Below are 14790 nucleotides of genomic sequence, written 5' to 3'. Positions count from 1 at the left end.
GGAATTGCCCCCTAAGTCAATTCCCCCCAATTAAGGGCCGGGTTGCTCTCTAGGGCTGTGTTTCTGCAGATGTCGGTGTAGTTTGTGTTTTTAATCTAGTTTTTAATCAAAATTCTTGCTCTGCCACAAAACCTGCTGGAATATGAACGTCCAGCCAGAACTGGCGAGTTGGGGGGGGGGGGCGGGGGGGCACTGTACATGCTAGTAGACCCCACCTCCCCGGGAGGGAGGCTTCCTCCTACCCCCAACTTGTGCCTGCCGAGTTGTAGGCTCTGGGAAGCTCGGCCCGGGGGCCATGGCAGGGGCTCGCCCACCTGTCCGGTGTCAGGCAGTGAGGAGACTCTCAGCCAGCCGCTGCCTCCGCCTCGCAAGTCCTTTCAGTGGCGCGGGGGGTGGGTGAAGTGAGCAGCTCTGTGCCGCGGGCCTGAGGGAAAGGGCGGCTGTTAACAGGCTCCCCCTGTGCCCGGGGTTAGCTGCGCGGAGTGAGGCGGGAGCAGAGCTCTCTGCTCTCCAGGGGGCACGGAGACGGAAGCCGCTCCTCGCTTGTCACATTACATCCATTTGCAGAGTGTGTGTGCAGCGTCCAGTCCCGCTGCCCGCCGCCAGATGCTCCCTGGAAGTTGGGAAGCGCTTCGCCAGCCGGAGTCACGCCTTCCTTTCCCCCCACAACTTTAGCGTCTCCTCAGTTACCAACATGCCGGATTACAAACGCCGCGGAGAAGGGAGCAAACCCACCAGCCCGCGGGGGTGGTGAGCGGCGCCGGGGCGTGCCGACAACAGGTAAGTGCGTGCTTCCCCCGGGCAGTAGGGAAAGGCGGGCTGGGGTCTCTTTCCCCAGGGCTGAGCAAACACCGCTGGGGGCTGGAAGGGGAACCAAAGCCCTCTAGCTCCTGTGCCTTGTATTTGCGCAGCCGCTTGCCCGCTGTGAAACTTCAAGCGGCACGGCCCTTTCTTTACTATAAGCGTCTGTGCGATGAATTGCTTCACACAGTTTGGGTCAACCATTGATCTGTTTCCGTGTGATGGGCGGCAGCTAGTGACCTTGGAACTGATACAAGTATGAAATGGGTGTGGCTCTTGCCTTTGTAAAATGTATAAATGAATTAATTCATTATAGCGGGTATTAATTCCCGGCTCTAAATCTGTTCAACCTGCGTGGTGTTTAGAAGCTCTACTAGTCATTGCTACAGCCTGCAGGTAAAGGGGGCAAAAGCTTTCACACCCCTCTTTCGCCGAAAATCATCCGCTTTGTAAGGGCTATTGAAGCAGGATGTTTGCACAAAAGGGGAGTGGGTATCAGGTGCCACAGCACTTCTCTGCCTTACCAGCATAACTGCACAGACGTATATAAACGTCATCTGGAACCCCTTCAATGTAAGCAGCACCTGGAACTCCTGCCTAGCCATGCTATGCAGGGCTGAAGACACTGATCTGATTTGTCAGAGATCTAACCAACTCTCCTACTTCTGTATCAGTGTCTGCATTTGATGATTACCCGCCCCACTGAAGATTAAATGTAGTAGAATTATAAACCGGAATGAGTCTGAGAGAGGGACTCGTGAAATGCCCTGATGCGGAGAGGAGCAGCACTGAATGTGCAGTTTTTGCGCTGGGACAATGCAACGCCAGGTGGCGCCGGTTTAAGTGGACAGTGAAACTGACCTTTGCAGCCCAGCTGTTGCACATTGCACCGAGAAAGAGTTATGCAACTACTGTGACAAACTAAGGCTAGGTCGTGGGAGCTTCAAAGTCAGTCATTCATTGGGCAGTAACATTAGAAAAATAAGCTTGCAGCTGGGTTTTTGTTCTTGAGAGAAAAAAAATGGAAGCAGGGCCAAATTCCACTCTTATTTACACAGTTGTCAGTCCTGAGTAACTCTTGAATTTAATGGAGTTACTTAGTTAGACTACCTAAATGAGTGGTAAGTGAGAGCAGAATTCGGCCCAACAGTCTAGGGATCCAGAATGAGATCAGGAATTTGGCTAGCAGGGGAAGATGCTGGAATTTGCCTTGGAAACACATTCCTACCCTCTGTTGCAAATAAGAGGAGAGCTGGTGACATATTTGTGTGTGTTTGTGGGACATGGACAGTATTAGGTAAAATTTAGGGATTGTGAGCTGAAGGGGATGGTGGAAGACACATTTTGAGGGCTTGCGAAGTTCAAGAACAGTGAAGAGTGCAGGCTGGGAAAACTTATGGACTGAGCAGTACGGGGGGTAGGTGAAGTCAGAGTGTGGTAGAGATCTGGGTTCAAGAGCTATGTGGGAATTTGTGTCAAGTGGGTCTGGTAGAGCTTTGGGGACAGGAGTGTGTGCAAGGTGGAGAGGAATATATTAATGAGCCACATCTTCTTTACAAGTGACTGAGGAGGTGAGAAGACAGAAGTGAAATGAATGGGAGAAAAATATATAGAGAATGAGAGGAAAGGAGGAATTACAACATGGATTGAGCTGGAGAGCCAGAGTGGGCAAGCCCTAGACCCTGCTCCCCAGTGGGAGCTCACGGGCCATCTTAAATGGCTCATGGGCCGGATCCGGCCTGCGGTCTGTAGTTTGCCCACCCCTGCTCTAGGTAGAGGTTTTCCCATCTTCTCTCCCTCAGTCCCAACTTCTGTCTTTGTTCCTCCAGCATTATCCTTTCTTTTTCTCTCTCCCTTCATCTTATGCCCCTAAACCCTTCTGTTTCCTCCCCTTGTCTCCTCCTTCCCCAGAGGCATTATCCACCTCTCACTCCCCCATAGGCGACATCCTCCCTGCTCCCACTTCAGAAATAGTTCCACTCCTCTCTTGGCTTCATCCCTCCATCTCCCTCCTGTCTTTTACTTGGCTGTGCTGTGTGAGCTTAGTCGGGGGCGGAGTCTGGGCTGGCTGGCTGAGATCCTGGCTCAGGCTCATTGCTCTCTCTCGCTGTGCAACTGGAGGTCACAGTGTACTCCCTGAGCAGTTTGCTTTTCATAAATACCTTTTTGCCTCCTTGCACTGACTCCCCTGAACTACTACCCTGAGGATTTAAGATGTATCCCAGGTAAGGTGTGTTCATGGCAGTTGTTTCTTTGCACAAAGGAGTTGCAAGGGGTAGAGGTGGGAGGAGGAAGTTATGTCACCTTTGCAGACAGGTGAAGAGCATTCCAAAGAGGGGCAAGTGAATTATGTAAGTCGTTGCAATGTGATGGTGCCATATCAAGTTTCCTGCTTCAGTTTCAATGGCAGATTTTGCTTTTCATTGTTTTTGTGGATGGGACAGAATGACACTGGAGTGTCTGATGATGAGTGTTTCACAAGTCTTTTCCTCCTGTAAATGGAGCTCCTTAGTCAGAACTACAGTGTAATTTATGTGCATTTCCTATCAAACTACAGTTTTTACAAAAACTAATAACATTTGCAACCTAGCTAGTATTGAATCTTTGACAAGGATAGGAGCGGTGAGTGGCCTTCAGTATTTATTTCTGCCTTTTGCAGGTTTCCCACATTAGGTTGTTCAAATCTCTATCAGACCTGAAACTTCAGTGCTAAAAAGTGTACTGTGATTGTTGCTCTTTTCTCTAGCTTATCAATCTTATCCTAATAAAAATGTAAATATATGCATAATAATTTGCATGTCATTAACTTTAGAAAGAACACTGTCATATTAAAAATCTTTTTTTAAAGAAATTAATTTCCCTGCCTGTCTTACAAAGAGCACCTGAGATACATTAAAGCCAAAAGAACTTTAAAAATCTAATTTACTTTCCACACTCTATGCTGTTTACTTTGTGCATTTTTCAGTTTGGACAATGGAAACAGTCAGTTTCAAATGTGTTTATGGTCATTTTTGAATCAATGTCTCTTCCAGGTTCGTATATTTCAGCATAATGCTGTATTGCTTATATTGCAAGTACAGCAGAGGAATGTTTGTTTGTTTTTAAATAAATGGTTTCCATTGGATTTAAAAATAGTGTATGAAAACAATACAAGTGGTCTTTAGTTTTACAAACAAACAAACAAACAAAATAAAACAAATCTGACCTCTTTCAAATAGGGTATCTGCCAGTCAGATTTTCTTTTACTATAACACTTTCAAATGTTTTTTCTGAATGGCTATTATTATTTACTTAGTAGTAGTATATGTATTTCATACAAAGAGCTATATTAAAAGAACATTAAGGTTGCAAAATCAAGCCCTCAAAAATCAGGAAATGTCAGAGTTAATGTTGCCTGTGTAACCGTATTTCATCTCTTTTGTGCATGCAGATTATTGCCTGAGCTTGCAAGACCTTATGTTCAACTTGATGGTATTTCAACATCTTGATGTAATGGGATAACTTTTGAATGCCAGATTTGATTAATTCCAAAATTTCAGGTTAAGTACTGGTCATCAGTGGGCACAGCCCTATTGATTTTTGCAAAAATTAGAAGGAAGAAATATAGAAGGAAGAAACATGGAGCCTCTGGCAGCTGGTTAGCAGCAGAGTTGGAACCCAAGGCCTTTGGAGCCACAGCACAGATCTTTATTACTTGAGCTCAAAGAGTAACTGGCAGCAGAAGTAAGCTGTTATACTCGATATGGACCAGCCACGGGATGGGGATGTGACTCGTACTTTGCTAGTGGGTTCAGGGCCCGGCTCCAGCATTTCTGCCGCAAGTGGCACTTCGGTGGCAGCTCTACTGCCGCCGCTTCATTCTTCGATGGCAATTTGGCGGCAGGTCCTTCCCTCTGAGAGAGACTGAGGGACCCGCCGCCGGATTGCCACTGAAGAGCCGGACGGGCTGCCCCTCTCTGTTGGCTGCCCCTCTCTGTTGGCTGCCCCAAGCACCTGTTTGCTGCGTTGATGCCTGGAGCCAGCACTGAGTGGGTTACATTGGGGTTCTTTTTCTTTCTGAGGTCGCCTCACCATGTTATTAAAACTCCATGGCCCAGCTATGGCAAAACAATTGTTTTTCTGAATATAAAAGCCGGGACCAGCGTTGGGGGATAGCAAGCAGGACAGTTGCCTGGGATCCCATACCACAGGGGGTACCATGAAGCTAAGTTGCTCAGGCTTTGGCTTCAGTCCCAGGTGGTGGGGCTTGATGCCCCAGGCTGCAGTCCCATGTGGCAGCACTTTGGCTTTCTGCCCTGGGCCCTAGCCAGACTAATGCTGGCCATGCCTGAAACCTGCTCGCGGCTCCTCTGGGGACCCCAGGCCCCTGGTTGAGAACCACTGGGTTACACAATTATTTGCCAGATGGCAGAGAAATATTAGGAATCAAGAATCTTGGGTTCTAGTCGTAGCTCTGGAGGGGAGTGTGGTCTGTTGATTAGCGGCAACATATCTAAGTACCTATGTTTGGCCCACTCATTCAAAACAATAGCATCACTACTGGAGGAGACATCAATCATATTAGAGACCTGGGGCCGATTTCTGGCCCCTGCTGTTTATCAGCATCACATATAAACAGGATTATGGCCCCATTATACTAGGCTGTGTACATATCAAGTTAGTGGGTCTCTGTGCAGTCTCAGGGATCTACCTATGCAGAATCAATTGTAGGATTAGGGACATAAAGTAGAAGGACTGAAATGCTCACAGTCTTTGAAAACAAGATGTGAATTGTACTGTAAATAAAAACATAAATCTTATGCATTGTTGAGCTTGGAGCACTAGTGATTAATAATTAGTGCTGTGTGTTTCTGAGTAGCAATGAAAATGTTATTTCTTAGGTAGACTTTTTATATAGTAGATTATAAATATGTCTTCCTTGGGGGGTGGGAAGGTAAAAGAACGATTTTAATATGAATATGAAGTCAATTCAAACACACAGAGATAAAACACTAATGATCTTATGGGTCAGATTTAAGATCAAAGTTAAGTTTGAAACGCCATTTGAACTTTTGCTGTTGTGCAGCATTTGGAGTGTGTGTTGTTTCACCATTATTTGAATAGCTTTGTAGGGTCTAGGCTGAACGAGTTTAGAACAAAGTCTCAGCATTGGCTGTAAATTTCCTAGGGTTTGTTTGCTTATGTTAATCATGTCGATAATGGTGGCTGACTAGTTTGTGTGTGTGTGTATGTGTGTTTTATGGTAACAAGAAAAATCATTATGATGTCATTTTAAAAATAATACATATTTGCCCAATAGAATGTAGAAATAGATTTTTAACCATGGAAGACATAGTCCCTCTAACAGAACCTTTAAGAAGCCTCGTGATGCAAGACTATGACAGTATTATTATAATATGAATATATAAATATTGATGTGTAACTATTTTAAAAATTAAAGATATTTGTACATTTTTTTACCTTTTCAATTTAAAAAGTACCAAAAGGGCTACACAGGTTGACATTAAAATATAACTGAAAAAAAGGTGGCCATACAGTGGTATCTGAGATATAGCAAGTGTAACATCCAAATTATGAATGAATAGTCTGTAAAATTTCATTTAAAAATAAGGCTTTTTAAAATTAATGTGCCAAAAAATCCAACACTTTTTACCTTCTATTTTTCTACATTAAATAAAAAGTGTTGCTGTTGAAAGAAGTGCAGAGAGCCCATATGTTAATGGTCACTCCTCAGCATTTGCTCAGCTCCTGCGCAGAGAGGCTTTCACAGAGTATGGAGATGTGCATTATTCTCAGCAATGTGAGCATACCTCTGTGCCTATAATGAGATGTGCATGGTCAAGCATGAAGATGTGTATAGGGCATATATGCAATCCAGTATGTACAAATGATGTATGTAGCTGCCATGTGTAGGGGTTTTCAGTTACTTCAAGTACTAGGTGCAGTGGCTCACACAAGCATGCTTCAGAACTGCACATGGTAGAGACTAAGATCAGGGCCAGTTACCCACTGTCTCATGCTGTATATTGGGCACAGTGTTATACCTGCACACCAGGCTAAAGTACCTGTTTCCCCTCAGCATTTTTTTCCACCTTAGTGGATTCTGAATAAAAATGCATTGTTGTTCTCTCTCAGCATTCATTTTCACACTTGCACGATCAAATACATGTGTATTTAAAACCTTAAGGCAACAATGACCTTTTATTTGTTAGACCAGCATATACACTTTGATATACAAGATTATGGGTTGTAAAGTACTCATAGAAGCTATATCACACACCATGCTGGATAGAGAAATAAGTAATCACTTTATTTTGTCTAATTTTCTTTGGACATCAATAAGTCTATGAACATAGTTCAGGACTTTTACATAACTCATATTCTATGTAATCCATCTACCTATAACACTTATAATATCATTTAGGCACTTGCCGTGTTAGGATCTAACATATCTATCCTGTGAAGGTCTAAGATTCTTGACTTGCTGGTATTCAGATTATTGACAAAATGGACTGATGGTTTCTTTGGAGCCACAAGAGGTATAGTGCCAGAGGCACTTGGACACACAATAATATTCAGATCTTACCTCAGACTGACTGTCATATCAATGTGATTTCTAATACTTAAGCACAAAAATTGAAATCTAAAAATGTGGAACTGATTTGTTTAAGTTGCTAGTTGATACACATGTTAAATGACTGTATTTAGTCACTTCAAATACTTTACATCAGTGGTCAACATTTTGGGCTAAGGGTGTGTACTCTTTTGATGAGTCCTTGTGTGCATAAGTTTCATGGCTTAGGTAGTACTTCCCACAATTTCAGATTTGAAATGGAAATACTGGAAGACCCTTATTGTATATCAGCACGGCAAGGCATTGCAACAATATGTTTTTGGAAATAAAGTCCTTCTGATTACACACAAGGGATATTTACTCTAACTGGATTCATTTTGAAAGAGAACCCACAGAAACACTGCAGTTAAATGGTGATATATTTTTTTTTTTATGTTCAACACTCAGGCCACATCAAACTATTAAAAAAAACTGAAAACTATTAAAAATGACACATGGAGAGCTGGACAGACCAGAGTACAATGGAGAATACACTTCATTGTCTTTATCCTGATTATAAAAAGAACCACTATTCATCTATGTTACACTGTAACCTAAATCTTTATTGAATGTTCAGAGAATAAGAAAAATTTTATTATCATTTTCAAATAAAATAACAGAAATAAACTTAAGCAATGACACTTCCATTGGGATGCTATTCCATGTAATTAATAGAACTCACTCTTAAGCATATGTCCTTAAATTAATTTCATCCTTATTATAATTTTATTTATTAAGGGCTGGCAATAAACCATATGGGGGGAGGGATAGCTCAGTGGTTTGCGCATTGGCCTGCTAAACCCAGGGTTATGAGTTCAATCCTAAGTGAGGAGGCCACTTAGGGATCTGGGGCAAAATCAGTACATGGTCCTGCTAGTGAAGGCAGGGGGCTGGACTTGCTGACCTTTCAAGGTTCCTTCCAGTTCTAGGACATAGGATATCTCCATTAATTTATGTATGGTACCCATTACTTTTATTTAACCCCCCTCAACCACTAAATATTGTATCTCCCTCCTTTATGTTTGCACCCTTCCGATACTGGGGTGCAAAACTTCATCTTGAGGTCAATGGAGCTGTGAAAATGTACACAATCTGAAATTAGGGTTGGCAATTATTGTCTAATTCATTCTTTGTGTGATATTAACCAACCTATTTAATTAGAGGGTTTGCTAAATGATATTTTACCTTTACAACCCCTCTGCAATTCTAGGGTTGGCAGAGGCTAGTGTGGACCCTGTACTAAGGTAGAGCAGCCACAAAGGCTGATTTTATACTTAATTGCAAAGCTGCCCAAGGGACCAGCCTACAGTGCAGAATAGCTGGATTACAGTGCATTCTGGCCCCCACTACATATCCCAGAATGTCCACTCTTGCCGTAGGCCTTTTTTTCTGGGTGCTGGGCTATGTAGGCTCTGCTGTGTTGGCTCTATGACTCTTGAACTTCCCCTGCACTGTGGGAATTCCCACATGATCAGATTTACTTTCTGGCTCTTTTATGCTATAGGATTGGCATTAAAGGGGCAGGAATACAGCCCAGAATAATGGCTAGATTGTTCCTCAGGAGGGAATAATGGAGAGAATGGACAAGATTGTGTGGTGAAGACGGGTAAGAAGAGCTCAGTTGAGAGGGAAAGGAGAAGTGAAGGAAAATAGGATGAATTAGGAGAGGGAAAAGGAGACAGATAGAGAAGGGGAGAGGTAAAGATAAAGGGGACAAAAAGGACAAAAATCTATCTCAGGAGAAATATTGCCTCATGTCAGTCACAGCCAGGCACACATCTTGCAGGACAGCAAAGTCACATATCAGGAAGGGTCTTGAGTATTGAGGGATGCCTGAATCACCTGAAATAAGGTAGGATATCTAAAAGAAAAATAATCAACCAAAAAAGGACCAAAGTGAAGGGGAAGGAAAGCATGACTTAAAATGCTTTCAAATGCTATGCATTTAAAACTCCTAGAGGAATGAGCACTATCCAATGAAAACTCAATCCCCATGCTCATCACTCTGTGGGAGATTTAAAGATTCAGTTACATCTGTTATGCCTTTTTGATTTGCTCTTCTCAATTCCAGTTTGAATTGTGCTGCCATTTGATAATGTGTTTAGTTTCTTTGCTAACGTTATGGAAGCTCTCAAAAAATCAACTTACACCGTGCTGAAGCTAGAGATATGGGATGCTGAGTTAGGCGTAATTGATAGGTGACTACTTGCATCCTTTTAGGAGACATTCCTTTCCTTTAAAGACTTTTTGTTAAGTCAGAGATACGAACCAGTCTTTGAATTTGTCATGTTGTGTTGAGTGTGGAAGTGGCACTGCATCACACTCTGATTCCACACTAACTTTCTGGTACAATGTAACCTGTGATTAAAGACTCGTGTGAGTTTAGAAGACTATTTTGTCTGGTACTAAGAGAACAGGAGTACCTGTGGGACCTGGTACTGATAGTAGAGAAATGCCTTTGTAATGACAGGATTGTGCTCAGCTCTTGTCAACCTTATTTTAAGATGGGGCTAATTTTAACAATTGTGATACACCGTAAATTGTTAGTTTTTGATGCTAGACTTCTTCATATAAAGGTCTTAAAGCAGCTTCATATCCCACTGCTTCATTAAATTTTGTGTCCCTGGATTTTTTATTGTTATTTTTGACTGGTTTGTTGACCACTATAATGCTTGGAAATTTTTCATTCAGTCAGAGTCAGCTGACTTCATCTCCAGTGTAATTCCATTTAACTTAATGGGTTGGATTCTCACCTGTGTCCAGGCTCCACTCAGATAAAGTAAAAGGAGGAGGCCATCAGGCAGTCTGTTGCTGCTCCCGGAGCCCATGTTGTCCCAACATGCTTTAGAGCTGCTGTAAAGGAACTCTTTAATCAGTGTTTTCCCCAGGAATTGAAATTAGGGGGAGTGTTGGAATATTTGGGGGGAGGGGCGGTAAGGGCCAATGAGGGTTGAGACCGAGGGTGAAGGTGGGCTGTATTGTGCCAAAGTAAAAACTGAAAAATGTTTCACAACCATTTTATTAGATTTAATTCATGTTTTAAAATCATCACACAAATTAAAGTTGGCTGCTTAAGCCTACTATGAAGCACTATATCTACATCCTTCTTGGTTTCTTGTTGTAATTTTGCACTCCTTGGTGTCTCCTTGTGTGTCCGGTACTTCCAGTCCTTCATGATATGCTCATGATCAGGCAGAAGGTGACTTCTTTCAGAACACAAAATTCTATTCAATGAGGAAAAAGAATGCTCAACTGTAGCTGTTGTAACTGGGAGTAGCAAGAGATGAATTCCTACTTCTTTCATCCCAGGAAACATAGTACAAAGATTGGGTCGAACCACTAGTGATGATAAAGAGGTTGAAGTTAAATTTTCATTCGTTCATCATATGCTATTCCACTCTGTGTTCAAAATTCTCTATTCTGTCCTGATCACATAGCAGCCCTGTTGCTGGTAGTGCCTCACTCCACTCAACTATAGGTGTTTTATAAGACAGGCATCTGTAAAATCTATGTGGAGGTTGAGTAGAATCCAGAAATCTCTATTGTAATTTTGTAAGAATCAAGTCTGTGTACTTTTTCAACTGGCTTAACAAACACTTCTTGTCCTCTTCACTTAAGGAGTCAGTATAAGTACCTTCATTAGTCAACTTCTGGACTGAAGTCTTTGCTTCTTCCAGTACATTTTCAATGGATATCTCTGATAGATCCAAGGGTAGTTTTTACTGCTGGACAAAGATCTACTACTGTTGGAGCAAATGCCTGGATGACATTGTTTAATGACCCAAGTGGTTTCAATAGTAGACTTACAAGAGAGAGAATTGTGATAGTCTTCTCTGAACTTAGTAACAAAAGTAGTCCACCAGCCTCACTGCTTAGATCTGTCCTATCTTGGTGGATACTTTCCAAAGCCAGTAATAACGGCTGCAGTAATATTAAGACAACCGCCAAGAATCGCTCATGAGAAAGCCAGCATGTTTTCCCAGGTTGGACTAATTTCAACTTCAATCCAGTGTATCTTCTATTTGTTTCCAAGACATTCAGTCCTTTTGGACTCTTGCTGAAAAAAAGAGTATAAAAAGCCATTAAATTTATGGCTTTTTAATGTCTTTTGAAGATTCTGCAGCTTGTACTAGCGCTAGCTGGAGTAGATGGCCTCTGTAGTGTGTTTAGGAGAGATTAGGGTTACACTTTTCTCTGAGCAAAGCTTGTACTCCACTATGTCTTCTAGAGAAGTTTGTAGCTCCATCAAATGCACAAGCAGCCATCTGTTTAGGGTTCAATTTACAAGCATTTAACTCTTCTAAGATGTCATAGATGCAGCTGATGTGTCTTCTATAACCTGTACATCTAGAATGCATCTACTGGCCTACCACGGACATCAAGATAACATACGCAATGACGTAATACTTGATGCCTATTTGCATTGGTGCATTCATCAGCCATGTATGCACATATTTTGAATATGATGAGAGAGTTCTTCACTTTTTCAGCTGCTGAGTCTTTCACTGTTGCACTGCATGCTTCTAGAGAGTCAGCTGAGTTTTTTCAGAAAGATAGCGAGCATTTGCCAGTCTTGTTCAAAACCAATGTCCAACTTCAGGATTAATAAGTGACAATGCACTTAACATTGGACTCCAGTTTGTAGTGTGTGGTATCTCTTACTTTCTATTTAAGCATGATGCAACAGCCATGTTGGTTCACATAAACTGAGTTGTGTTTCTAGCATTCTTAACAGCCTCATTAAGTTCTTCTAAAATTGGCTTTGACAATGATTGGCTTATAAGGCTTTCTGCATGTTGATGCAGTCCAGAGGCATGGTGTTTTGCAGCCTTTTCATATAGGTTGTCAGTATTGGCTTAGCTGATTAGTCTGGCAAACCAAGCTCCTCCACTTTTACTATATAAATCCATGATATGCCCACATCTTGAATACTGCATGCAATTCTGGTCACCCCATCTCAAAAAAGATATATTGGAATTGGAAAAGGTTCAGAGAAGGGCAACAACAATGATTAGGGGTATGGAACAGATTCCAGATGAGGAGAAAATAAAAAGACTGGGACTTTTCAGCTTTGAAAAGAGATGACTAAGAAGGGATATGATAGAGGCTTATAAAATCTTGACTGGTGTGGAGAAAATGAATAAGGAAGTGTTATTTACCCCTTCACTTAACACAAGAACCAGGGGTCACCCAATGATATTAATAGGCAGCAAGTTTAAAACAAACAAAAGGAAGTATTTCTTCACACAGTGCAGTCACCCGTGGAACTTTTTGCCAGGGATGTTGTGAAGGCCAAAAAATTATAACGGTTCAAAAAAGAGCTAGATAAGTTCATGGAAGTTAGGTCCATCAATAGCTATTAGCCAGGATGGGCAGGGATGCAACACCATGCTCTGAGTGTCCCTAGCCTCTGTTCACCAGAAACTGGGTGTGGATGACAGGGGATGGATCACTCGATGATTCCCTGTTCTGTTCGTTCCCTCTGAAGCACCTGGAATAGTCACTGTTGGAAGACAGGATTCATAGATTCTAGGACTGGAAGGGACCTCAAGAGGTCATCGAGTCCAGTCCCCTGCCCGTATGGCAGGACCAAATACTGTCTAGACCAGAGGTTCCCAAACTTATTTGGCCTACCGCCCCCTTTTCAGAAAAAAAATTACTCAGCGCCCCCCTTTTCAGAAAAAAATTACTCAGCGCCCCCCTGGAAATCTACCTTCTTTAAGCGAACAAACAGAAAGATGCAGTGACAAATTTGTGTTCTTTTATGTATCTATATTTCTACCTACGTCCTACAATATAGTAAAGAAAGATGTGTTATTAGAATATCGCCCACGACATCAGGTATACAGTGTTTTTTGCGTAAGATGGCAAAAGACAACCAAACTAAAATACTAATGAAACTAATAAACTGGGTTTTGTTCTTTGCTCAGCATTAGATATATGTATTTGATATTAAACTATCAAATATCAAACTAAATTTATCAAGAAATAATTAAAAAATAATCAATATGCAATTAAAAATCAGTTAATAGTTTTAATTTAGTTTGCCCTTATTTAAATAATTGTTCCTTATTAACACACACCTTATTTACCAATTAACACAGATGATTTGATAGATATAAATAAATGTTAATAGTTAACAGTTTTTTTACGATTTCATTCCTGTTTTCGTTAATATTGTAATAAAAAATGACAAATATATTGACTGTACACTTCAAATAGTACTGTACCGCCACAAGCCTGCTACGATTTTATTAGTAGTAAGCACTAGAGACACAGAAACGTATGGTAGATATGTAAGAAAATGTATAAAAATACTCACGTGTAAATTGCTGTTTTATTGAAACAACAATAATACAATTTGCTTTGTATGTGATCCGTAATCCGTAAAGATCGAAGGTATTGAATATGAATAAAAAATTTTAAATACTTATTGCACTATTGTTAACTGCTTTTTACACAATTAAGAAACAATCTAAATTAGATTTCATACATGTCGCCTATTTATAGTATCGTATTGTAAACAAGTCATTACACGCACATATTCCTGCCGATGCATGCTGGACTTCCCGACAATGCGCGACACGCTCGCCTGCCAACACTTGCTTGTTAAGAGCTGTTGGCGTACTCGACACCTGATCGGTTATAATTTGTGAATTTATTTGGAAAATAAAGTAATCACTACAACTTTAACTCTATGTTACACAACAGATGAAACATGTACGAACGGTTTTTCAAAATTTTCTTATATTCTTTCTTTATGCTTCCACCGCCCCCTTATTTTTATTCAACGCCCCCCAATTGCACCCGAGGCTACTACTGCCCCCCTGGATCGTTCCAGCGCCCCCCAGGGGGCGGTATCGCCCACTTTGGGAACCTCTGGTCTAGACCATCCCTGATAGACATTTATCTAACCTACTCTTAAATATCTCCAGAGATGGAGATTCCACAACCTCCCTAGGCAATTTATTCCAGTGTTTAACCACCCTGACAGTTAGGAACTTTTTCCTAATGTCCAACCTAGACCTCCCTTGCTGCAGTTTAAGCCCATTGCTTCTTGTTCTATCCTTAAAGGCTAAGGTGAACAAGTTTTCTCCCTCCTTCTTATGACATCCTTTTAGATACCTGAAAACTGCTATCATGTCCCCTCTCAGTCTTCTCTTTTCCAAACTAAACAAACCCAATTCTTTCAGCCTTCCTTCATAGGTCATGTTCTCAAGACCTTTAATCATTCTTGTTGCTCTTTTCTGGACCCTCTCCAGTTTCTCCACATGTTTCTTGAAATGCGGTGCCCAGAACTGGACACAATACTCCAGCTGAGGCCTAACCAGCGCAGAGTAGAGTGGAAGAATGACTTTTCGTGTCTTGCTCACAAC

At 41.7% G+C, this 14790-nt stretch overlaps 1 protein-coding gene across 8 annotated transcripts in view; it reads left to right on the top strand.

Annotated features, from left to right (window-relative positions):
- Positions 1-272: 272 nt before the first annotated feature.
- The window catches only part of SHANK2 (SH3 and multiple ankyrin repeat domains 2), a 640917-nt gene continuing 626399 nt past the window's right edge, over positions 273-14790 (top strand). For 3 of the 8 annotated variants that reach the window (XM_005304567.4, XM_005304566.4, XM_005304565.4), the window contains exon 1: positions 277-780. The gene's annotated coding sequence lies outside the window, so the exon portion shown is untranslated. Of the gene's footprint in view, positions 781-2880; positions 3027-14790 lie in introns of those variants that run through there. The other 5 variants (XM_065592634.1, XM_024100174.3, XM_065592636.1 and 2 more) reach the window with 4 other exon arrangements.

This window comes from Chrysemys picta, chromosome 4 (assembly GCF_011386835.1).
Source record: "Chrysemys picta bellii isolate R12L10 chromosome 4, ASM1138683v2, whole genome shotgun sequence".
NCBI lineage: Eukaryota > Metazoa > Chordata > Testudines > Emydidae > Chrysemys > Chrysemys picta.
This window is presented reverse-complemented; position numbering and strand designations above follow the sequence as displayed.